We start from the raw sequence: 25,099 nt of genomic DNA, 5'->3' as shown, positions 1-25,099 counted from the left end.
TTATCGTAAGGGTTATCAGAATACAAAATATATAAATTCATTCAGTTACAAAGAGTTACACATATCAAGAGGACATAAGTTCGGTATATCATTCATTTAAACCGTTTCGTAATTGAACTTGTTTACAACTTCTACATTAGATACTCAAAACAAGTACATAACCTTAGGAATTAAATTGATATCAAGTGGTTGGGATAACAATTGAATTCTTGAGCACTAATGCTGTGAAGTTGAATACTCACTGCCGGTGGGACCCTTTTCCCACTGTTTCCGTAGTGTAGTGGTTATTACGTTCGCCTCCCACGCGAAAAATCACCGGTTCAAAACCGGACGGAAACAGGCCCATCTCATTTGTCGTCACGTACACTGTTTTGGGATTCACCTACCGCTGTGAAGACTCTCCCGCTCCTCTTTGTGGCCACAACGCAAAGTACTGACCACTATACGATCACGGCGAGTTACCGATACCCACGTGGCAGGGCGGAAAAGGCTGTGCTCTCTTCGTGTGACCTAATTCGGAAAAGTCCTGACGTTGCATTTCAACTGAGCCCCAGTATACATCGACCCTTCGACACTCTGAGTGACAACTCTCTTGCGCGTTTTCTCATATTTATGTAGTTTGCTCTCTCCAGCGCCCCCTGCCTAAAGTGACGCTTCCCTTTCTCAGCCCGATACGCAAGCGAGACACCAGCAGCAGTCCCTGCAGGTTTCCGTAGTGTAGCGGCTATCACGTTCGCCTAACACGCGAAAGGTCCCCGGTTCGAGACCGGGCGGAAGCAGCCTATTTTTGCACGCTCCTGTACTTCACAGAGGTCTTGAGCGACCGGTCATTTGTTCCCAATGTATTTCCGGTGCCTTCATGCACTCTTGTACCAAACGCACGTTCCTTCTGTACGCGGAGCCGATCATTTGCAATTGGGCTGTGCCGACAGACCAGGACGAGCTCTGTCGGCTCAAAAGCAGCGCAGGACCTGCAAGAACAACAGAAAGATTAGCATCCAGTGGGGGCCTCTTAGTGAGCCCAAGATCTCATCAAGAATCGGCTCCAGCAACAGGGCTGGGCGCATTGTTCCATTCTCCGACCACTCTCGGTGTAAACAAGTCCCTACTGGTCTCTGCTTGAAATGCACTTTCCTGCGTTTGCTTTGGTGTAACTGGCTTCCCCTGCATGGGCGAATGTGAAGAAGATCCTTAGTAAGTCGTTGAAGAAAACCGAGAAGAGGTCGGAGTGGCCTCTGTCGTTCATCAACGATCCAGTCAGGCAGTACTCCTCTGTAAAGCGCCGTTCGTTCACATCGATTGGCTTTTTTTTGCCTTCATTCGCGCAAGTAGTAAAAGCAGACGCCCCTATTCTGCCGTGACCCGGATTCGAACCGGGGTTGTTGCGGCCACAACGCAAAGTACTGACCACTATACGATCACGGCGAGTTACCGATACACACATGGTAGGGCGGAAAAGGCTGTGCTCTCTTCGTGTGACCTAATTCGGAAAAGTCCTGACGTTGCATTTCAACTGAGCCCCAGTATACATCGACCCTTCGACACTCTGAGTGACAACTCTCTTGCGTGTTTTCTCATATTTATGTAGTTTGCTTGCATGATGCCCGGAACAGCGGGGTTGTGTGCTCCCATATGGTCTAGCGGTTAGGATTCCTGGTTTTCACCCCGGCGGCCCGGGTTCGACTCCCGGTATAGGAACCTGTCAGTTTTGCGTACGAAGGAGCCGCATTAAAACCACTCGAACGTACAAAACGCGCGAGAAGAGGGGGCGCTTGTTTCCAACCGAAGACTTCTCGCGTGTGAGACGAGCTGATCATCCCTGCAGGAGGTGGGAGGGTTACTCTGGTAGACAGGGCTGACCTTCGGAAATAGGATTTATACTCTCCAAGATGATATTTGCACTTTCTGGAGAGGCGATTTTCTCCACTTCAGTAGCCCGATTTCGTCGATTGCGTGGAGAGGGCTGTAGAATGTGGCGCCGCCTTTCCTGCTCCGTCAATGACAGGCGTGCTGGTCTCTGGAGAGAGAGCACAGTCCATCAGCGCACTCCAATAAAGGCACTGGAAGCAGCTGAATCGCATTGGCGAAGCTCAGCGCTGGGCCGCTGGGCAGGGTTTGCCACCGTTTCCGTAGTGTAGTGGTTATCACGTTCGCCTCACACGCGAAAGGTCCCCGGTTCGAAACCGGGCGGAAACAGACTGGCTTCTTTTGTCGGCACGCACAAAAGGGGATTGGGGATTCGCCTAGCGCTGTGATCGAACAGACCCACTCACCTCTTAGTGTGGCGGGATCTGCACAGTGCATGTCGCAGCGCATCCTGCTTTCACTTCAATGCGCGTCCTGATGTACCCCAGTCGCCCGCGTGACAGGTGGGGATAATCACCACTATACTAACGAGGAAGACATCGCTCTCTCCGACCCCCGGCATCGTGACCCACCGTGCTGGAAGCGGACGCGTGCTGTGATTCCTTTACGGAGCAGAAATGACAACCGAGGAGCCGAGAGATCATTTCAGCATTTCGCGTCTGAACAGAAAACACAAACGACCAACTCGGAATGATTTGCCTTTGATGCTTTCAAAGCGTTCTTTGTGCATCGAACAGACCCACTCACCTCTTAGTGTGGCGGGATCTGCACAGTGCATGTCGCAGCGCTTCCTGCTTTCACTTCAATGTGCTTCCTGATGTCGAGTCGTGTGCCGTGCGGAGGCTCTGAAAGCGAGAGCAATGAAAAGGTGCACTGCGCTGTGAAAGAAAACAGAGAAGTGAAAGGCAGTCCTTTCTCTAAGGAGGTAAAAGAAAAGCTTTCTACTCCCCGTCAGGGAATTGAACCCTGGACTCCCGCGTGACAGGCGGGGATACTTGCCACTATACTAACGAGGAAGACATTGCACTCTCCGATCCCCGGCATCGTGTCCCGACCCAGCGTGCTGGAAGGCGACGCGTGCTGTGATTCCTTTACGGAGCAGAAATGACAACCGAGGAGCCGTGAGATCATTTCAGCATTTCGCAGCAATTCAGCATTTCGAAAACACAAACGACCAACTCGGAATGACTTGCTTTTGACGCTTTTCAAAGCGTTCTTTGTGCACGACGACTGCGCCGCCTAGCAGATACAAATGGGTTGTACAACTTTGAACTTGCGAATGGAAGAGGGCTAAGCCCCCTCTCTTTTAGCCCAGGTTCGATCTGTCTCCCAGAATCACAAGGGCACACACACACTGTCTTGTTTCTCGTACACGTATAGTGTAAAAATTAAGAACCCAGGACGAAGATGTGACACTCGAAGAAACTCTTTATTATTTAACCTGTAACTCCGAACCAGTTAGCTCCTAAATTCACTATGACCTGTGACCCTGAGCAACCGTTATTCCCCACTCAGCCCTCCATCAATCAACATGCAGTTTCACTGCTGACGCACACAAATATTACACCTCCTCCAGCTGTTATGAATCGCCTCTCTTCAAAGCCCGGTGTGTTTTTTTTTTTGGAGATGTTATATATGTCAGAAAGAGCACTGTGACGTCAGAGACACCAGCCAGAGCGCCGGGATCAGAGAGCGAGACTGCGGTGGAGAGTTATTGATCACTTATCTATCGACAACCTATAAATTCAGCTGAAGAACCGTAGAATTAACGATTAACTTCACCGATTGGTGAGTACTGATTCTTTTCCCGTTCTTGACCCTGTTTTAAATATCTAGAAAACGGTCAATACCGCCTGTATCGATCAATTACAGTACCATAGTGCGTTTAGTGTTAATAATGTTCAATCCAAAATTAAAGAATGGTTATTCAAATTATTATTTAGGAATTTAATCCTAGAGCTAGATAGTTATATTCCAAGTTGATAAATTAGTAACAGTTTAAATGCATTTTCCATTTGTTTACAAATCATAAGTTTGGTAACCACGGCGACACGCACCAAGTCACTGTGCCCAGCTAGGTGTCTCGCCTTCATCACAAAGAGCGGTGTGACGTCACGGACAGCTACTAATACTAATACTAGTGTATTCATGTTAATATTAGTGAGAGTACAACTGGTAGTTTTAATATTAATGCTAGTATTCATGTTAATATTAGTGCTTATTATAGATTTACAGTTAGACTATTTACACTAGTAGTCATGTTAGTTTTAGTGATATTATTACTGTTATTATTAGTATTAGTAGTGTAGTAGTAACTTTGTGTTATTGTTAGTAATAATGATAGTGTTAGTCATAGTGATAGTGTTACTGTTGTAATATTAGTGGTATTTTTGTTAGTGTTTGTAATAGTGTAACTGTAGGTAAGAGTGTATGTGGTGTCCGTCAGTATGTGAGTTTGTGTCTGTGAGTATGTGTACTGTCTATGTGTGATTCTGTAAATGTGCGTATCAGTGTGTGCGTGTGTATCTCTTAGTGTAGTGTCTACAGTATGTGTGTGTCTGTCAATGTGTGCTAGTTTGTATTTGTGCATGTATGTGTCTGATTGTGTGTATAAATGTGTATGGTGTTAGTCAGTATGTGTAGTGTCTGTGTGTGTGAATGTGTGTGAGTGTGTAGGTGTATACTGTATCTCTCAGTGTGTGTGAATGTGTTTGTAGGTGGGCTTGGGCTCCAATGTTGTGTCTGATAGAAGTGACCCATCAACAGGTGTTGAGGTCCAGAGCTGCTTGCAAATCGAATCACTTTCTAGAGTCCAGACCAATGTCTACAGAGCTGTGAGTGCTCTGTTTTTATCACTATTAGTAGTAATGACAGCAGTAATAGTAGCAGGAGTATTAGTATCAGAATTAGTATTAGAATCTGAAGTCATGGTCGTAGTAGTAATGGTAGTAGTGGTAGTAGCAGTTGTGTCAGTGGCAGCAGTATTAGGAGCAGTAACTTTAGAAACATAAAGTAGCTTTAGAAACAGTAGCTTTAGAAACATTAGTAGTAGCAGTAGGAGTAGCTGTAAAATTTTATTAGTTGCAGTTGTATCAGTGGCAGCAGTAGTAGTAGCTGTAGTAGCAGTAGTAACACTATAACCATGTGTTACGATCCCTGCCTCCCAGCAACGAAAGAGGCAGAAGAAGGCGGAGTCTTAGTTCATTAGTCTACCTGTTAGTGTACGCTTTCACCACCACACCTCCGTCTCATTTTATATTTAAGCACTAGTCTTTCCCTACTTCCTCGGTCAGTATTGGTTTACCTTTCGAGTTACTTAGTTGCGCTACGCCTTCTACCTCTTCGTACTGTTCAGGTTCCGACTTTGGTTTCTCCCCTCTTTTGGAGTTTGGATCTCTGGCTTCCCCTGGACTATCGGCTCTCTCCTTCGTCTACGGTTTTGGATTACGGTCTGGCTTTGGCTACTCTCTCCCTGTTTGGATCACTGGCTTCCCCTGGACTCTCTGCTCTCTCCTTCGACTACAGTATTTGGATCACGACTTGTCTCTATCGGCTCCTGCAAGTGGGTTCATTACTTGGTTTCGGTTTCACTGGCCGAATCCTTAACAGTATACTGAGCCACTTAACATGGACCCAGCGGAGCAAGAGGAATTTCGCTCGGTTTTGGATCAGCACTGGCAAGCTTTACTCCAGTTACAGGCTTCCGTCCAACAGATTTCAGCGCACCTGTCGGCAATGCCGCCTACCAGTAATAGTGAAAGTAACGCTGGAGCTGCCGCTTCGGCTCCGCCCCCGCCAGCTTCTACACCCGCTCCTCGACCTCTTCCACTTACACCACCTGACAGGTTTGACGGCAACCCTACGAGATGTCGGGGCTTCTTAGCACAGTGTGCGCTGGTTTTCAGGCTCCATCCGGAAACTTTTTTTTCTCCTCAAGACAAGATTGCCTTCATAGTTTCTCTGTTAACTGGCCGTGCTCTGGATTGGGCAACTGCCCTACTAGATCGCAGGGCTCCTGAGGTACAGGACTATGATCTCTTTTTAGAGAAATTTAAGGGTTTTTTTGTCATTCCTCAGCTGGACAAGACTCCGCCTACCGCCTCTCATCTATCCGCCAGGGCCGCAGGTCTGCCCAGGATTATGCCATAGACTTTCGAGTAGCAGCAGCAGAGACTCACTGGGAGGATGAGGTCCTAATTTTTCTTTTTCTGCAAGGGTTATGTGAAGAAATAATCACCTGGTAACACCTCTGTCTCATCTTGTATTTAAGCACTAGTCTTTCCCTACCTCCTCGCTCAGTATTGGTTTTCCTTTCGAGCTACTTAGTTGCGCTACGCCTTCTACCTCTTCATACTGTTCAGGTTCCGACTTTGGTTTCTCCCCTTTTACTATGTTTTTTGGATTACGGCTCAGCTTCGGTTGCTCTCTCTCAGTTTGGATCTCTGGCTTCCCCTGGACTCTCGGCTCTCTCCTTCGTCTACGGTATTTGGATCACGACTTGTCTCTATCGGCTCCTGCAAGTGGGTTCATTACTTGGTTTCAGTTTCACTAGCCGAATCCTTAACAAGTAGCTAAATACACAGGCCACACTGCTCCAGTTGAGGCTCAAACTCACAACCTCAGCATGACTTTGCTGTGCATTGCTGTATAAGCACCGCGCGCTGTCCGACTGCGCCACTGGAGCTGTTTAACACCCTCTCCTCATACAGACTGACGCTGCAGAAACACAGGCTGCAAACAGGGTTTCGGTTGTGGATCCATCTCCACATGGGGGAAAGGGACAGTAAAATAGCAAGGAAAATACAAGAGAAGAAACGGAAAGAATTGTGCTCACTGCAAATTAAGAAGGAAATAGGTGGCCGAATACGTAAAACAACTCAGCAGATAATTTCTAATGACATTCTTTGGTGACAATCAGCAGCCAGATTTCTCTTTAGGTTCAGCTCTGCAGTATGAACGTACATTCTCCGAGATTGGTTAGTTATATGTGATCAGCTGATATTAAATAGGACTAATAAGAATCAATACAATCTGGCAAAATAACCTTTGTACATGATCTGGGATGTGACTGGTGAAATTTCAGCACAGTTGCTACCCCCTTTATAAAGGGTGTGCACACTTATACAACCAAGACATTGAAAGCTTTTTTTTATTATTGTTCCAAAAAATGTTCCATTTGTTTTCTTTCTTAAATGTTGTTGATTAAAAGATCTTATTAAATGTGAAAAAATCTGATTGTGAAAAGGTCAAAATGTTAGTGAAAAAATCAGTAATGTGAGGAAAGATGAATTGTGGGAGCCCCTTGACTCCTCGTGTCGTTCTGTATTTCTCTCTCATTCTACTGGGAGTGGTGCCGTCGCTTCTGGATAAAGTCTGTCAGTGGTCATTCCAGATGGGCCAGGTATGACTGCACTTCGGCACAAGAAGAGACATGTGATTTGCGAGGATCCCGGCTGTGTCTTCTTTTTTTTTTTAGAGCCCAGATAGCTCAGTTGGTAGCGCATCAGACATTTAATCTGAGGGTCCACACTCCACGTAGATAAATTAAAAGAAATCACAGTAGAGTAAAGGACACGCAGTGAGGAGCTCCCGCAGTGAGTACTCTTGAATACGAAAAGAGGAAAGGCGCACTGCACATCTGCGGAACATCGCAAAGTAATTTTTTTTATTAAAGGTTCAAGGAAACCTGAATATGTTTGCTAGAAGTATTTCAGAATCACAGTCAAATCGAGTACGATTGCTGCACTGATCTGCCGTGTGAAATTAGAATACTGCTTGTGCGTTGTATAAAATACGCTGTTCAAAGCTTTTCTAAAACTACAGAGATACGTTTCGGAATGCGTCTTCCTGTAAAAATAAAATCTCTACACGGGCGCTATACGCAGAGTCTGAAGCTTGCTTAACAGAAGAACTATATTCAGAGGGCCAAAGAAGTGAATATTTCACCAAGTGAGAGAAAGCATCTCGGAAAAAGGAGGTGCAGTCTCTTCCATGCAGCATAACACCACAAAGACAGACTACAAGTGCTGAAAAGCTGCTATCAAGCGTAACCCGGCCGAGCGCTCTAAGGAGCTGGATTAAAGCTCCGTCTCTTCGAGGGCGTGAGTTGGAATCCCACTGCTGCCCAGTATCTCCTTGTTAAGAATCATGGTTTTGTTGTTGTAGATTCTGCGCGATTAAATCAGTTTCAATAGAATTAATTTGAACAGTCATATTTGTTTTATTCCTCCTACCATGGCAATTTGTGCTCAAAGATTGAACTTTTTTGTATTTTAAAAAAACGTGCTAGCCTTGATGGGAAAGTAAGCGGAACCGCAGGCGTGGTGGCCAAGTGGTAAGACGTCGGTATCGATAAGGTCAATAATCTGTTAAACATTTTATGCCATTTTTTCCATAGATGATGTTCACCTTGGAACAGTGAGAAAGGCATACCTGGATGCAGTTGAACCATCACCTTACTATTATTTTAGTCCCAACGTGGCCGCACTAAGCAATTGTACCACAGAGACTCCAACGAGTTGGTTTTCTCCATTTGCAGTTTTGGGTAAAAAATAATCTGCACTTTTAAGCAAGTATTGTATTTCAAATTTTGCAAATTTCTTGAAAAACGTTGTTTCAGAGAGAAACTGAGTAGACAGGGATAGCCCAGACAGTAGAATATCGAACTTTTTATCTCTAGGTCCCTAGTCAGGCGACTGATTTTCTTGCAACTACTGTGAACCTGCGAAATAGATGGTCTTTTGTCCCTCAGTTTTTCAAGTTGTTCTATGAATGTTTAAAATGTTCAATATTTTTCATGCTCTTAAGCACTTTCCGTCACAAAGTTTATGGTGTTCTTGGTGCTGTGCTGCACGTAGATAATGTAGACAAGAGCACAGGTAACAATACAGGACAAGCAGTGAGGAGCTCCCGTAGCTTTCAACTCAGTGCAGAGTCCAGAGGGAGGCCTAGGTCACTAAACGATCAACAGGTATCTAATAATGACGTTCACGAAGGTGACAATACGTTTTTTTCAACATATCCTTACATTTACCCGTACAGCACAACGTATTTTCTATACCCTCAAATCCCCAATGTAACTACTTTCTCCTGAAAAACACAAGTATAGAGTGAAATCACAATAACTTATACAACAAATCTATTCAAACACCCAGATATGACAGAACACACCCCATTAAATATGTATTTCCTTTATTTCAGTTTTCTTCCCTCCTCAGGATACCTGAAAATTCACTATCGCATATTAAAGGCTGTACATGTAATACATCTACTAATAAAGATGGACATTAAAGTTAATTATTAAAAAAAATACATTTTTCATTAAGACATGTATTGATAAAATTATTGTGAATAGTTGTGGTGTCTGGAAAGCAATTTTTGTTAAATATAACAATTTTCAAGCGAGTGGTGCATAAGCTTGTTATTTAGTGACTAAATTATTTCCACTGCATTCACAACAGTTCTAATGTGTTCAATTGTTCCGCATAGCGGGCTACTGAGTTGTTTTCGGAACTGAAACCTATAAGAACAGTATTTAAGATGCACCATGGCCCAGAATCGTTCATTGGGACTAGGATTAATATCAATTGAAAGTACTCCAAAATAAAAGATTTAACCTGAATATTAAAAGAGCAGGAAAGTATTACAACAACACCATAACGTCTTGACTTCCAATCTTCTTCCTTGTTCAGGCCATGTACAGTAAAATGACATAATCAGTGGAGTCATGCCGAGGTTGAAAGTTTAAGCCTCACCTGGAGCAGCCTGGTTTTCTGTCTTGACAAAAAACGGCGTGAAATGATCATGTATTTCACTCTACTTCTCTCTTGTATTAAAGCAGATCTTGCTAGGTGAGCATTTGCTCCGGTTAATTAGGTCACTTTTCATGTTAACTCACTTCTTCTAAACACAACATTTCCTGGTGCATGTTTTCTCCATGAAAAAAGTCATTTTCCCTTCCATGATTTCTCGTTTTGTTTCATCAAAGAGTACAGAAAGAAGAAAGAAAGGAAAAGTGTCATAAATGAACTCTGCCGCCCTTGGGAGATGTCAAGCGCATTGGACATGAAAAGTGCCCAATAAAAGCCATTTCTCTTCGTTTCTCTTACAGTCGGGGCTCCTGTTGCGTGTAAAGGAGGCAGCTTGCTCAGCCAGCAGACTCAGTGCTTACTGAACACAGATGGTTCAGAGCGGTGTGTCCAAGCGGCTGTAAAAGAGGAGAATTCTGCCGGCACTGTAGCTTAGTTGCTTTAAGTATCTATCTCGTTAACTGGAGATCCTGGCTCCACATCCCAGCTGTGCCTTTCTTCCTGTCTTTTTGTGCAGAAAGTACCATTTTGGACAACCGCATAGGGCTTGATTTAGTTTAATGCATGAATGCATTTCCTTTCTGCAACAACTTGTTTTTCAAGAAATTCATACAGCTTGTGAAAAATGAAATTTAATTCTTGGCTATCAGAGCAGAAGGAATATTGCCGACTGGCAAGAAAATGCAAGCAATGTTTATTTTTTGACCGGAAAGGTGCGAATGGAGAAGTGTTTCTCTCGTCAGTCTCTGTGGCGCAATCGGCGAGTGCATTCGGCTGTTAACTGAAAGGTTGGTGGTTCAAGCTCACCCAGGGACGATCTTCTTATTATTGTCAATGTAAACACTGCTTCCGCTAAAGCCGAAACCTTAAACCTCTTTATATTTGCCGAAAATGCGAGTCTTTTGCCCGTGTCCAACAACAACACTTGAGACCGGGGAAGTCCAATAGTGATCAACGCCGCAACTCCCCAGAGAACCATATTCACCCATGGAAAAGTATCTTTGAAGGGCTGGCGGGAGATATCATTTATACTCCTGTTGCGTCCTCTGATAAAATAGTTCAGAAATACAACGCGGATTTGTTTGAGAATTTGACAAGCATTGTTACGTTAGCACTGTGAAGTTGGATGTTGATATTTTGATATATTTACCTTCATTTTAACATAAATATAAACATAAATGCTGTACAATCTATGCTGTACAATCAAACACAGGCATATTTTGAGTCTCGTGCTGATCGTCCTGTGGATCCAAAAGAAAATTTTAAAGCTGATACATTTTTGATTGTAATTTGCATCTAGCTACAACGTCCCTGGAAAAGAGATTTTATTAGTTGCGTGCAATCGGTATCTTTTACTTTACGTATGGTAGTGGAAATACTTTGAAAAATGTTTTCTAAAGAAGATTGTATTGCCAGGACCTGCCTTTAGCGCTCAGTAGCGATGACGCTGTTGATATAGATGGAGAAGAAATGTCAGATGAATTGATGATCTAAGCTAAAATAGCCCTAACACGCCTCCAGTAACAGTGTTTGTATTCATAGCAAGTAATCTCTTATCTATCTGTGTACAGGTCAGCTGGAGGTCCACAGCTGATGGTAATTTAAGTAAGTAGCTGTGTTAGCATGCATGGGCTGCAAAAGAACAAGTAAAGGTTTATTCAATGCTGAAACAAGAAGGAAGCAGTGGAGCCTTCTTTGGGTGTGATACCAAGGCATCGAAAGTTTATTTTTAATTATTGTTCTAAAAAATGCGAAGGCAAATAACCTTTTTACATGATATGGAATGTGACTGGTTAAATTTCAGCACAGTTGCAACCCCCTTTATAAAGGGTGTGCACACGTATACAACCAAGGCATTGAAAGTTTTTTGTTGTTTATTGTTCCAAAAAATGTTCCATTTCTTTTCTTTCTTAAATGTTGTTGATTAAAAGATCTTATTAAATGTGAAAAAATCTGATTGTGAAAAGGTCAAAATGTTAGTGAAAAAATATGTAATGTGAGGAAAGATGAATTGTGGGAGCCCCTTGACTCCTCATGTCATACTGTATTTCTCTCTCATACTACTGGGTGAGGTGCCGTCACTTCTGGATAAAGTCCGTCAGTGGTCATTCCAGACGGGTCAGGTACGACTGCGCTTCGGCACAAGAAGAGACATGTGACTTGCGAGGATCCCGACAGTGTCACCCTTCTTCCAAAGCTTGGATAGCTCAGTTGGTAGTGCATCAGACTTTTAATCTGAGGGTCCAGGGTTCAAGTCCCTGTTCAGGCAGTTGTCCTTTCTTTAAATCTATTGTGAATGTCATTATAAATTGGTAAGGTGTCGGTCTCGTAAACCGACGATCGCGGGGTCCAACCCCGTCCGTGCCTATATCGTGTGCCAAGACTTTACTTTATCTATATCGTCAATTGTCTTGCAATGCAGAAATCTCTGTAATAAGAAGAAAAGGACTATCAGTAGTAGTTAATAATCCTTCGACAAAGAAACGGGCGCATTCAAAACAGCAGCCTCCACTGCTGGTTTGGATGGCTGAGTGGTCTTAGGTGCCAGACTCAAGGACTCAATCATGTGTAGTGACAGTTTTATTTTATTCACAACACGGATTTCCATTCATGTTTATTAAGATGTGTAATTTGTATGTTTGTATGAGAACAGTTTCTTCAAAAGTCCTGTCAATTAACAGTGGAGGGCTAGCCAACGTATGTCTTCATGAAAACGCTCTTTAAGGTGATTACAAATGTCTTGAACAAATCTGCGTCATATTTTTAAAATAGTTTAGCTCAAGATACAATGGGAGCATAAATGAATTCTCGCGCCCGCCATTCCAAGATAAAACTCCATGTGTGAATCTTATTTTACTTGACGTTGATGATGTTGGGCACTATTGGAAATTGCCCAGTGATATCGACTCAGGTACTCAGTTGTTACGTGCTGTAATTCGATACATGCAAAGCATTTGCATTCCCTCCAATTATAAATAAAGTCAATAATGTATTAAACATTACATGCCACTTCTTCCCTAGATGATGTTCATGTTGGATCAGTGAGAAAGGCATGCCAGGTTGTGCATGAACCAGCACCTTACTATCATTTTAGTCCCAACCTGACCGCACTAAGCAATTGTACCACAGAGACTCAAATGGGTCGGTTTTCTCCATTTACAGTTTTTGGGAAAAAAATCATCTAATTTTTAAGCAAGATTGTATTACAAATTTCACAAATTGTAAGTATTTCTGGAAAAACACTGTTTCAGAAAGAAACTGAGTAGACGGGAATAGCCCAGTCAGTAGAATATCGAACTTTTCATCTCAGGGTCCCTATTCAGGCGGCTGATTTTCTTGCAACTACTTATTCCATGCTGAAACGAGCAGGAAACAACGTTTCAGCAGTGGAGCCTTCTTTGGGTGTGATATAGAATAAACCTTTACTTGTTTCTTTCAAATTAATGTAAACCTCATCTCCAGCACCTAAACTTGTCAGTTGCTTTCAGTAGCTAAAGACACAGGCCATTCTGCTCCAGGTGAGGTTCGAACTCACAACCTCGTCATAGCTCCGCTGTGTACTGCTGTATAAGCACCGCTTGCTGACCAATTGCACCGCTGGAGCTGTGGAGCACCCACCCCTCATACAGACTGACACTGCAGAAACACAGGGTGAAAACAGGGTTTTGGTTGTGAATCCATCTCCACATGGGGGAAAGGGACAGTACAATAGAAAAGAATATACAAGAGAAGAAACTGAAAGAATTGTGCTCACTGCAGAGTAGGAAGGAAAGAGGTGGCCGGATACATAAAACAGCTTGGCGGATAATTTGTAACGACATTCTTTGCTGACAATCAGCAGTTGGATTTCTTTTCATGTTCCGCTGTGTAGTTTGAACGTTTGTTCTCCCAGATCGGTTGGTTACTGTATATGAGATCAGCTGATATAAATTAGGACTAATCAGAATCAATACAACTGATGTCTGGTGAAGGCAAATAACCTTTGTACATGATCTGGGATGTGACTGGTTAAATTTCAGCACAGTTGCAACCCCCTTTATAAAGGGTGTGCACACGTATGCAACCAAGGCATTGAAAGTTTTTTATTTATTGTTCCAAAAAATGTTCCATTTGTTTTCTTTCTTAAATGTTGTTGATTAAAAGATCTTATTAAATGTGAAAAAATCTGATTGTGAAAGGTCAAAATGTTAGTGAAAAAATGTGTAATGTGAGGAAAGATGAATTGTGGGAGCCCCTTGACTCCTCATGTCGTACTGTATTTCTCTCTCATTCTACTGGGAGTGGCGCCGTCACTTCTGGATAAAGTCCTTCAGTGGTCATTCCAGAGGGGTCAGGTACGACTGCGCTTCGGCACAAGAAGAGACATGTGACTTGCGAGGATCCCGACAGTGTTAACTACCTTCTGGAGCCTGGATAGCTCAGACAATAGAGCATCAGACTTTTAATCTGAGGGTCCAGGGTTCAAGTCCCTGTTCAGGCAGTTGTGCTTTCCTTAAATCTTTCGTGAATGTCATTATAAATCGTTAAGGTGTCGGTCTCGTAAACCGAAGATCGCGGGGTCCAACCGCTTCCGTGCCTGTTTCGTTTGCCAAGACTTTACTTTATCTATATCGTCAATTGTCTTGCAATGTAGAAATCTCTGTAATAAGAAGAAAAGAACTATCAGTAGTAGTTAATAATCCTTCGACAAAGAAACGGGCGCATTCAAAACAGCAGCCTCCACTGCTTGTCAGGATGGCTGAGTGGTCTTAGGTGCCAGACTCAAGGACTCAATCATGTGTAGTGACAGTTTTATGTTATTCACAACACGGATTTCCATTCATGTTTATTAAGATGTGTAATTTGTATGTTGGTTGTATGAGAACAGTTTCTTCAAAAGTCCTGTCAATTAACAGTGGAGAGCTAGCCGACGTATGTCTTCATGAAAACGCTCTTTAAGGCGATTACAAATGTCTTGAACAGATCTGCATCATATTTTTAAAATAGTTTGGCTCAAGATGCAACGGGAGTATAAATGAATTCTCCCGCCCTCCATTCCAAGATAAAACTCCATGTGTGAATCTTATTTTACTTGAAGTTGATGATGTTGGTCATTATTGGAAATTGCCCGGTGAGGGCCAACACAAGTTTTAATGTAGATGACACTGTAGTAGAAGAGGTATTATTAACTCTTGTAGAGTGATGCTGATTTTATTTTTTGCCTTTAATTTTAAAGTGAACTGCATTCTAAATTATAGCATGACATAGCATGACTCTGAGCTTTAGTTTTTCAGGTGCGTAGGCTGCAAAGGAACAAGTAATAGGTTTATTCCATGCTGAAAAAAAGAAGGTGCGCAGATAAAGCTGTCAGTTCATCTTAGTCCATGAATATCAGCAACGTTATCGCTACAGAGCGCTAAAGGCAGGTCAGACAATACTTCATGAGATCTTTTTTAATATTTCTGGTACCATACAAAAAGCCAAAAATATACATTGCATGTAACTGATAAAATCTCTCTTCGAGGGACGTTATAACTACAAGCAAAATAAATGGAAACTTTATCAGCTTTAAATGTTTCTTTTGGATCCAGAATATATTGTATATTAATAAAGAGCCATTCTTATATTCTTTTGACCTGTTTATTAACTACACAAATCACAACCTTATGCCATATATTCATACTCCCTCGTTGTGTTGTCTCGCAATGTCTACTCACTATAATACATCTCCTCTTTTGTTATTTTAGTCCAGAACCTTACCATACGATTGTAAGAATTATATATCAACACACAAGAAAATTATCTATTACAACAAAATTTATGTAAAACCTTCCATTTCTATTCAACACATTCAACTCTCTTTTTTTAACAACAACTCAAATATGTAACAACTCAAATTTTAGTTAAATTTCTACTTAAGTCACTTCTAAATATCACCTCATTGCTAGCAGACTAAGTAACTTCTACATAGAAAACACAAACAGAATAGGGCAATTTAACATTTGGAGAGCTATGTACTTTGCATTGCCTGTCCTTTCCTAGTTAGTTTTCTAAAGGGTTCTGATATATCTGTATAATTGGGAATGAATTTTATAAAAAATCTACAAGTGCCTAAGAACAAGCGCAAAAGTGCAACATTCTCAGGTCTCGGTGCACTGCAAACAGCTGTCACCTTTTTCGGTCTGATATTATTCCTTCTGCAGTGACCAAAGGTCCCAGTATCTCGATCTCTTTTAGGCCAAAGATACACTTATCTTTATTTAAAGTTAAACCTCTGTCTTGGAATCTTTGGAATACTTGCCTGAGCCTCTGTTCTAGTTGTTCTTCATTTTCCGCATGTACTACAACAACATCCATATACTGTACCATACAACATCTGGCATTGCACACAACATCGAGTCCATAGCCTTCTGATAGGCGTCTGGTGCAATAGACAAGCCAAAAGGAACTTTTCTGAAACGGTAACAACCCCTGTGTGTGATGAAGGTAGTCAGGTGTCTTGATTCTGGGGCCAACTCAACTTGCCAGAACCCTTTTCAAGCTTTTTTGGTACTGGATGTCTCTCTCTGATAACTGCTTCATTCACTTCTCGCAGATCCACAAACAGTCTCACTTCCTTGGTGTCTTTTTTAGGTATTATCAGAATATTTGAGATCCATTCTGCACCTTCATTCACGTCTTCAATAATTCCATCATCCAACATTTTATCTAACTCTTGATTAACAGCTTCTATCATCGGATATGTAGTGTGCTCTCACGAGGCACCAGTTCTGTAGGGGTTTGGGCATTTACGGGGACAATTATTAATTGTAGCCATAAATCACAAAATGCTTCTTTTAATGGCTTTAGAATCCAACCTTGCGATATAACTCAAACAACGCACACACACAGGTACTAATACACAAGGATACATTTATTAATACATAGAATCTGCATATAAACCTAACAGATCTTATCGAGAGGGTTATCAGAATACAAAAGGTATATATTCAATCAGTCACGATGAGTTACATATATCAAGAGGACATACGTTCAGTATATCATTCATTTAGACCGTTTCGTAAATGAACTTCGTCATAACTTCTACATTAGATACTTGAAACAAGTACATAACTCTTAGGAATTAAATTGATATCAACTGGTTGGGATAACAGTTGAATTCTCGAGCAGTAATGCAGTGAAGTTGAATACTCATCCAATCTCTGGGGATTCAGATCTCCTGTGGGCACAAAGAAACAGTTGCAGGCTTGTTGCTGTCCAATCCGCACTCTCTGGCTAGGTGCTAAGCTGTGCTGTTGCGGCTTGCGACGGTGTGCTGCTGATGCTCTCTTTTGGCTGAAACTAGCAAGAGATTGTGCACAGGAGAAAAGATGAATGTGGGTCCCAGCAAGTCAGGAAGAAGATCAGTTCGTTCCTGATGAAGCGCTAGTTCTGAATAGTGATTCAGCTGTCCACAGTTCTGACCTGTTCACGAGGCTTACTGCTGATGCTAACTTCGGGTGGATCCTCTGGTTACTCTCTGGCAACCTCCACTCAAGACTCTTAGAACAAAGGAAAGTTCTGGCACTCGGACACACTGGCCATTCTGTGGTTGTCCGGGCTGAGTCTCAGGATGGTCAGGAGGCGCGCTGCGAGAATGTCCTTCCCTTGGGAGCCTTCTGCTCTTGGGCCGTCCTGCCCTGGAATTCTCCTTTGAATTGTCCGAAAAAGTTCACAGAATTCTCTCAGGCCCTCTGTGTTGCCTGTTGTTACCTGGAGGAACATCAGCTCGTTCATTGGCTGAAAGTTCCATGGGCATCAGAGTCCCACGTGGGTTACTCGGCCCTACCAGTCCCTGATTGGTTGATCAAGGTGAGATATGAGTCACTTACTCCTGACACTTAGGAATGCAGTCCAGATGTCCATCTGGCACTCCCTAGACAGATAGGCGCCAATGGTTGACCATTGATCATGATAGCCAGGCTTAGCTAAGTGCATCCCCCTTTGGGAGCTGTCCCTTATCAAAAGAAAACATATTTAAATCAGCCTGTATGAATAGTTTCTCTGTGGCTGCACCACAGAGATGAACAGAGAGATGAGGCCTCATTTGGGAAAGCACAGCAACACTTAATTCTGTCTTATTAACAAGCATTGCCGCTACACGGGTTTGCTTGAACCTTTGATAAAAAAGGTGATCTGATCTGAAACTACCCAGCTTACAATCTCTGAGGTAGTTGTCACTAAACTCGGACGTGATGTGGCACACATGTGCCATGTGCCTTTACTTTTGTAAAAAATTGGTATCGGGAAAAGTTTCTTAATATTTCTTTTGATTAGCATACAAGAAAATGTGATCATTACCTATGGAATTTCCCACCAGCGTGGAGCTTGAATTCACAACCTTGAGATTCAGTGTTCAAGAGTCACAGAAGAGGTCGGCCTGGTCTTCAGTTTGCCAACGATAAGCTCCGGCAGTGCTCCTCTGTAAAGCAGATTGTTCGGATCGGTTATGTGGGACGGCACTTCGATACTAAGATCGTTTGCAGCACACGCATGGTTTCCCCCCTTCACGCAAAAAACATAGACGAAGGAAGCTCTCTTGTCTTGGGCTGCTGACTCCCGGATTTAAAGCGCTCTGGGTGCCAGCTAAGTCTCTAACAAGCACACTATAAAGACAGGAATTACACTTTGCTCACGTCACGCATGGAATGGCGAGGCTACTTGTTCCAATATTATCTAGTCTCACCTCATATGGTGCCGATTCCTGGTTTTCATTTAAGAAAGAGCACTGCAAACACCGTAAACAGTGCAAAACATGTGATGAAAGAAGTCTTTTCCCCCCTTTGTCTAAAGCAGAACACAGCGGAGTCATGCCGAGGGTTGTGAGATCAAGATTTCAGTGGAGCACTGTCGTCTACGTCTTTAGCTACATGAGTTGGACATCCTCTTGTACACAAAAAGCAGATTGAGATCCTCTGACATGAAAAGTGCCAGATAAAAGCCATTTCTCATCCTTTCTCTTAGTGGTGGAGCTATCGCATGTAAATGAGGCAACTTGCAAGGCGAGCAGGCTCGGTGCACACCGAACGCAGATGTCTCAGAGCAGTTGAGACGTGTCCAAGTGGCTGTCAAAGGACGGCACTTTGCCGGCGCCGTGGTTTAGTTGGCTAAAGCACCTGTCTAGTAAACAAGAGATCCTGGGTCCGATTCCCAGCGGTGCCTTTCTTCCTGTCTTACTGTACAGAATTTATTCTTACGGGCAAATCCCATGCCTTTTAATTCAGGTGAATGCAAGTGTTCGTTTCCTTTCTGGAACAACTTGTTTTGAAAGAAATCTATACAGCTTGCGAAAGATGAAACACAAATCTTGCTTATCAGTGAAGAAGAGGTACTCCCAGCAGGCCAGCTAATACCAGCAGTGTTTTTTTTTCACCCTAACCCAGAGAATGGAGAAAAGTGAGGCGCCTGTGGCTCTGCAGTGTAATCAGTTCGCGAGTTCGGCGGTTAGCTGAAAGAGTGGTAAATGGAGCTCACCCCAGCCCGTCCTTATTCTTTTAAAGAGGATAAAAAATTAACTTCGCCGCCATTACTACCAGCTTTAAAAGACTGCCATGGGCACGGAAAAAACCACACTACAGATGACTTTTCTGGAACTGAAGCAGAGATTCCTTTACGAACCAACTGATAAAGCTCAGCCAGTGAATACTGTTAACAGAATGTGAAAGCACGATCAACTTTGAAACTGCAACCACAGGAAAAACAGCAAGAAGCAGGCTCCATTCCCCATTTAAATCTGTCGGGCGAGGCATGCTTCTTGAACGGATGAAGTAAATCCCACGATCACTTTTGAACTTGGACAAAGTACTTCCAAAGGAGCGCTATGCACAAAGATTTAACAAGCTCAACCCCCGCCAACGATTCGGTGTGAAGAAGCAGAACATTCAAGTTTCACAGACAGAAGCGGCACGCCAACACAGCCAACATTAAAACGGAGGGCACACTACGATTTGCATTGACACAAAAGTGATCTGGGCAGACGTCGTTCCCTGCATAACGCAAAAAGTGGCAAAGCACTTTTGGGTTGAGAGGACGCAAGAAGGTTTTTGTTTTGTGCCTTGATGTCAAGCTGAGAAAGTATCTTTAAACACTTTGCTTAGTTTCTCGAGAGACTGCCAAAAAGCAGTTCCCTCCCTTTCGTCTGAAGTCAGAAGCACCTGGCAGCAGTGGGATTCGAACCCACGCCCCCAAAGAGACTGGAGCCTTAATCCAGCGCTTTAGACCACTCAGCCACGCTACCCACTGTGTGCTGTCTCTTTGTCTCATTACTTGCTCGGAGGAGGTCGGGTGGGTTTTGCTCTTGTCGCCCGACTTAGTGGCGTTATGACCGTGGAACCGACTGCACTTGCTTTTTCTGAGATGCTTCCCCTCTCATGGCGAGATCTCAACTTCTTTAACACCTCTGGATAAAGATCTTCTGTGGAGCAGGTTTCAGACCTCTGCGTACAGCACCCTTGATGTCATTTTATTTTTACAGCAGCCGCATCGGGAAAGTTGTGTCCTTTACGTTTTATTTGAACAACAAAACTATATACAATACAAACAAGAGCACATATAACGTATCAAGAACATCATCAGGGGCACATGCTATAATACAATTACACTTTATGAAAAACGATTACACAAGGTAAATAAAGATAAGGTCCGCACAGCTTGTTCTTACATTTCGAAAGAGTCCGTAAATACCCCTTTACGTCTATTTTGAACTGTTCAAACGTAGGACTCTTCCCAGACCATTTCACTTTATACCACATTTCTAAACGAGGATGCATCTCCTGTTTTAGAACTATTTTGGGCGGTATGGCTTATGCAACACAACCACAGTATTCTAATGGTGGACTGCAGATCTGTGCTATAGTTCAGTCGAATTCGAAGGATCCAGCAATCTACTGGATTTGACTGGGATTCTGAAATGTCTCTTGCAAAAGTATTCGGGTTTGCTTGAACCTTTGATAAAAAAAGTGATCTGATCTGAAACTACCCAGCTTACAATCTCTGAGGTAGTTGTCACTAGTCTCGGACGTGATGTGCCGTGTGCCTTTACTTTTGTAAAAAACTGGTATCGGGAAAATTAAAGTCGAAACCCAAAACAGTAACATATTTAAGAGTAAATGCCTCCTAATAGCTAGCAAGCGCTCCTAGTTAGTAATGTTGTTTGTGTCCCTGCCTGTCACGCGGGAAACTGGGGTTTGATTACCGACAGGGAGACAGCTATTTTTTTTATGATCAGATTCCAATCTTTAATGCTGTGTGTGAGAGTTTACGTAACTTTCCTTTTCTCACATTTTCTGACGACTATTCCGAAGGAGCGCCCTGTCAACTCCTAATACTTTTCAAAAATCTGCCTGCATGTTTGATTATCTTTGTTTTATTTAGAAAAAGTTCAATATTGATCATAACTAAAGAAAATTATGATCAGAAACAAAAACAAAATGTTAAAGATGCAACTCGATCTTGAATCAGAGCTGGGTGACATGGGCTTCTGTTCTGATATGGTTGTACGAGAAACAGGAGGGATCTCTTCTCTCCTATGGAGCATGAGCTGAATCAGGAATGAGACATTTCGTGTGTTTGTGCATATGTCAACGCATGACCTACATCGTAAAACTAAAACTAAATTAAAAAGTAACATTAAGTTTTCAGAGACATTCATTTATATACAAACAAGAGACAGACAAAGCAATAATTCTACATTAACTTGTCCTGCACTGATCAGACTAATTGAAATGGTCTGATTCAGAGCCTGTGCAGCTCGTGCTAATACAACATTTTCCTTTGATTTCCTTTGAGGGCGGAGTTGTCTTTAAAATCTGGATTAAATAAAAAGGAGTGACGTCAGTGTAAAACAGCTTTCCTTCTTGGGGAACAACGGTTGTGTTCCATATTTCTAATTATTTTGGTTTCAAGATAGCAATTTAGTATGAAACATGAAAGCCAGCTGGATAAAGCTGTTACACGTCATTTACAATGGTCTTTCAACTAATAGCCCGTGCAGGGATCAAACCCCAGCTGTTGGTACGAGTTGCGTAAGGCTCTGCAACATGCAGATGAGAACCTAAGCTCTGTATTTGATTGCGGTACAAGACCGGCCGTGGAGAAATGAAGTGAAGAGGGTGTGTTCATTAAAAGGCTCATAGCATCCCTGGATGGTCTCAAACCACCACCCTTTTGGTTAACAACCGAGCCACAAAGACTCATTTACAGCTTAACACTTCTCGGTCTCGGTGTAAGTGATACACTCCGTAAAATCTCTGGAGAATCATTTGTTTTTAAAGGAAAATCGCCAACAGCGGCCGAGATCTATTGGAGTTTTTTCATTCTATACTGCAATTTCTGAAGGGTACCCTGTGAAAATACGAATTTTGACGAGAAGGGATGGACATATAAGGTCAGTAGGCTTGGGGAATTGGACCTTATGGTGAAGGCTGCTGGCTCGGCATCAGCAGAACCTGATCAATATCGGTTGGCTCCGATATACTTTGACAACTTAACTTCTGGATTTAGAGACATTTACCTTAGTGTCGGTATACTAAGATGTTTTGGTAACGAGGAAGGAGGGACAAAGCAAATTGGCAGAATGTGTGCTATTTTGTTGACTACAAGTCCTCACATGCCAGAGGGTCAATATTAAAAAAAAACGTAACAGTATAATCTCTTGTACTTCACGATTTAATGGTGTCTGTCACATTGTATCTCACACCTCAGTGTCAGAATTGTGAGACGAGTTTGTAATCAGGAGGGTGGGCCATAGCAATTCAGCAGAAATTGCATTCACCTTTTCCCAATGCATTCTCACATGCCATTTTCTCACATGCCATGCTCAGAGGGTCATATTTTTAAAATGGTATCATAAAATGTCCTGAAGTTCAGGATTTTGACAGTCTGTTATATTGTGTCTCACACCTTGATGTCAGAAATATGAGACGATTTTAAAATCAGAAGGGAGGGCCCTAGCAATATAGCAAACATTGCATTTACCATTTGACAATGTATTCTCTCATGCCATGTTCAGAGGGTCGTATTTAAAAAATGGTACAGTACAATGTCCTGAAGTTCAGGATTTTGATAGTCTTTTCCATTGTCTCTCTCACATCTGTGTCAGAATTTTTAGACATTTTTATAACCAGGAGGTAGGTTCGGTCACCCTCTGCTCATCCTCAGTTAACCATATAGTCTCATATGCCATGTTCTAAATGTCCCATTTAAAACTGCTATATTAAAATTTCTTGTAAAATGCAAGAGTTTGAGACTTTTTATGATCAGAAGGCAAGGTCGTGGAAAATATGCAGAAAGTGCCAGTGAATTTACGTTTTGCCTTTGTCTTATTTACTCGTGGTATAACATGCCAGTTTGTTTTATTGTGAGTTGTGTTTCTGAAATGTGTTTCATACAAAAATGCAATTTGGACAGTCTCTACTTACATATTCTCCTTTACTGAGGAAATGTACAGTAATACATTCGGATAAGTATTTTTAAAAACGACTGTAGAGAGCCATCTACAGGCGAAAGACGACATAACATCATAGCAGCAGCATTTAAGATGGAACGAAAAACGCAAAGCAGCAGCTCGCGAATAAGAAGCCAACTTCAGCCTCGTTAGTGCAATAGCATTAGGTGAGGTGGAAAAATATGTCTTGATCTGAATCTTAACATTTTTATAGGAGGTGTTCTAGGACCTCTTGCCTCAGAAAAAAAAAACTGCCAGTACATCACTTATTTCTACTCCATCAATAGCAGCAGTGTTATCAGTACTGAGCCCTAAATGTAGGTCCTATCATCATATAAAAAGTCGAAAGTATCGACTGCATTCAACTGATAAAATGTATCTTCTATGAGAGTTATATCTTTATCCAAAATACATCGGAAACAAATTTGCACGTTTTTTGGGGGGGATCCCAAAGACTGACACTGAAAACTTTTTATTCCTTCTTTCCAGGAGGGAGGATTATTCAGATGCAAACATTGTCCCAAAATCAATGTACTCTCCATTGATATTCAAATCCTCAAATTCTTCATCTGAACGTCGATATTGAAATATGATATCGTACAAATTGTGGTTTTCTTTTTAAAGCAAATTTTATGCTTTAAATTAAATAAATTGTATTTATTATGAATGTGCCGGAAATTTTTCAGTACTTTAGAGTACATCTGCCATTTTAGATGTTATGCTGTTCCTGTCTGATTTATCAAATGTGTCATTTAAATCTCCAGTCATTTCTATATCAGTCTGAAGGCCTTGCAGTAAAGATTGCAATTCATCCAAAAATGCCAAGTTTCCACTGGTGATACAAGGAAATGAATGTATATTTCCCCCCCAAATCAACAAATTTAAAATCAAATACCTCCCTCATCTGCAGGTGGAGAGAATAATGTCAGAATAAATACAGGTTTAAAAGTCAGGAGCATTGATAGTCCTATTTTAAAATGACACTAAAATGCTCACAATATATTAAAAAGCTCTGTAAAATGCAAAAATAATAAAAAAAATATTAAAACAAGGTAAAAAGAAATAATACACAGTTATAAAGCTCAGGGATTATCAATGTGAAGTTACAATGGGTTGATTGTGTTTCATGTGATTTAAAAAATAAAATGTTTGCAAAAAATCCACTTACAATATGCTAAAAATGGCAAGAATACTTAACCTTTTACTACCAGTGACATATTTAGCCAATGTCCGCCTGGAATTTCCTCCCCCTTAAACATTTGTTATATCTCTGCAGCAGAACATAGCAGGAGCCTGGTTCAGGTCTTAAATTGAAGCTAACCCCCTTGGCTTTGAGTGTGAATAGTCAAATTTCTTATATTGCTTAATGTGTTCACTCAGCAGACAAACATATGAAAAAAAAACAAAAAAAACAGCTGGCGAACATTTTTTTTTGGTCTTCAGAGGTCAGATTTTTCAACTATATGCATGTCAAGGGCCTGGGAATGATTTGAAAACCTTGTTCTAGGTGGCTACTAGCTTGGATAAAAAATTGGGACAAATTGATCAATTAGAAAAAATTCTACATCATGTTTTGTGAAGACTGGACCTGGAATGAAATGTCACGCCTATAATAAAAAATCATAAAATATAGAAAATAATAAGAATAAAAACCATTGCAATTGCTATAAAAACCTTAAGACACTGCTAGAGAGCCTTTATCTGCTGTTATGCAATGAAAAAAAACCTCAGAGTTGCCTTCTGGTGTGAAAAAAAGGAGCACTGATAAGAAACTGATAAAAAAAAACTGATTGATTATCCCTTCTGAGTCAATGATTGACAGCTAAAAATGCAGCCTGAAGCTTCTAGAGGAAGTCTCACCCCCTAAGGGCTCTGAATGGCTGAAAATACAAAGAATGACAGCGGTTTTTACCAATCAAATCGCCTTATTTCTGGCGCTCGTTCTTCAAACATTTACTACGTA

At 41.9% G+C, this 25,099-nt stretch overlaps 3 non-coding genes across 3 annotated transcripts; 1 reads left to right on the top strand and 2 right to left on the bottom strand.

Annotated features, from left to right (window-relative positions):
* Positions 1 to 1,353: 1,353 nt before the first annotated feature.
* Positions 1,354 to 1,425, bottom strand: trnah-gug (transfer RNA histidin (anticodon GUG)). The gene has a single exon. It is a non-coding gene; the product is annotated as a tRNA-His (tRNA).
* A 698-nt stretch (positions 1,426 to 2,123) lies between these two features.
* trnav-cac (transfer RNA valine (anticodon CAC)) lies at positions 2,124 to 2,196 on the top strand. The gene has a single exon. It is a non-coding gene; the product is annotated as a tRNA-Val (tRNA).
* A 17,651-nt stretch (positions 2,197 to 19,847) lies between these two features.
* On the bottom strand, positions 19,848 to 19,929 carry trnal-aag (transfer RNA leucine (anticodon AAG)). The gene has a single exon. It is a non-coding gene; the product is annotated as a tRNA-Leu (tRNA).
* Positions 19,930 to 25,099: the final 5,170 nt, after the last annotated feature.

The sequence above is a fragment of the Atractosteus spatula genome (genome assembly GCF_055471065.1).
Source record: "Atractosteus spatula isolate fAtrSpa1 chromosome 10 unlocalized genomic scaffold, fAtrSpa1.hap1 SUPER_10_unloc_1, whole genome shotgun sequence".
NCBI lineage: Eukaryota > Metazoa > Chordata > Actinopteri > Semionotiformes > Lepisosteidae > Atractosteus > Atractosteus spatula.
Note: the sequence above shows the minus strand (reverse complement) of the source record. Positions and strands in the feature narration are given on the sequence as shown.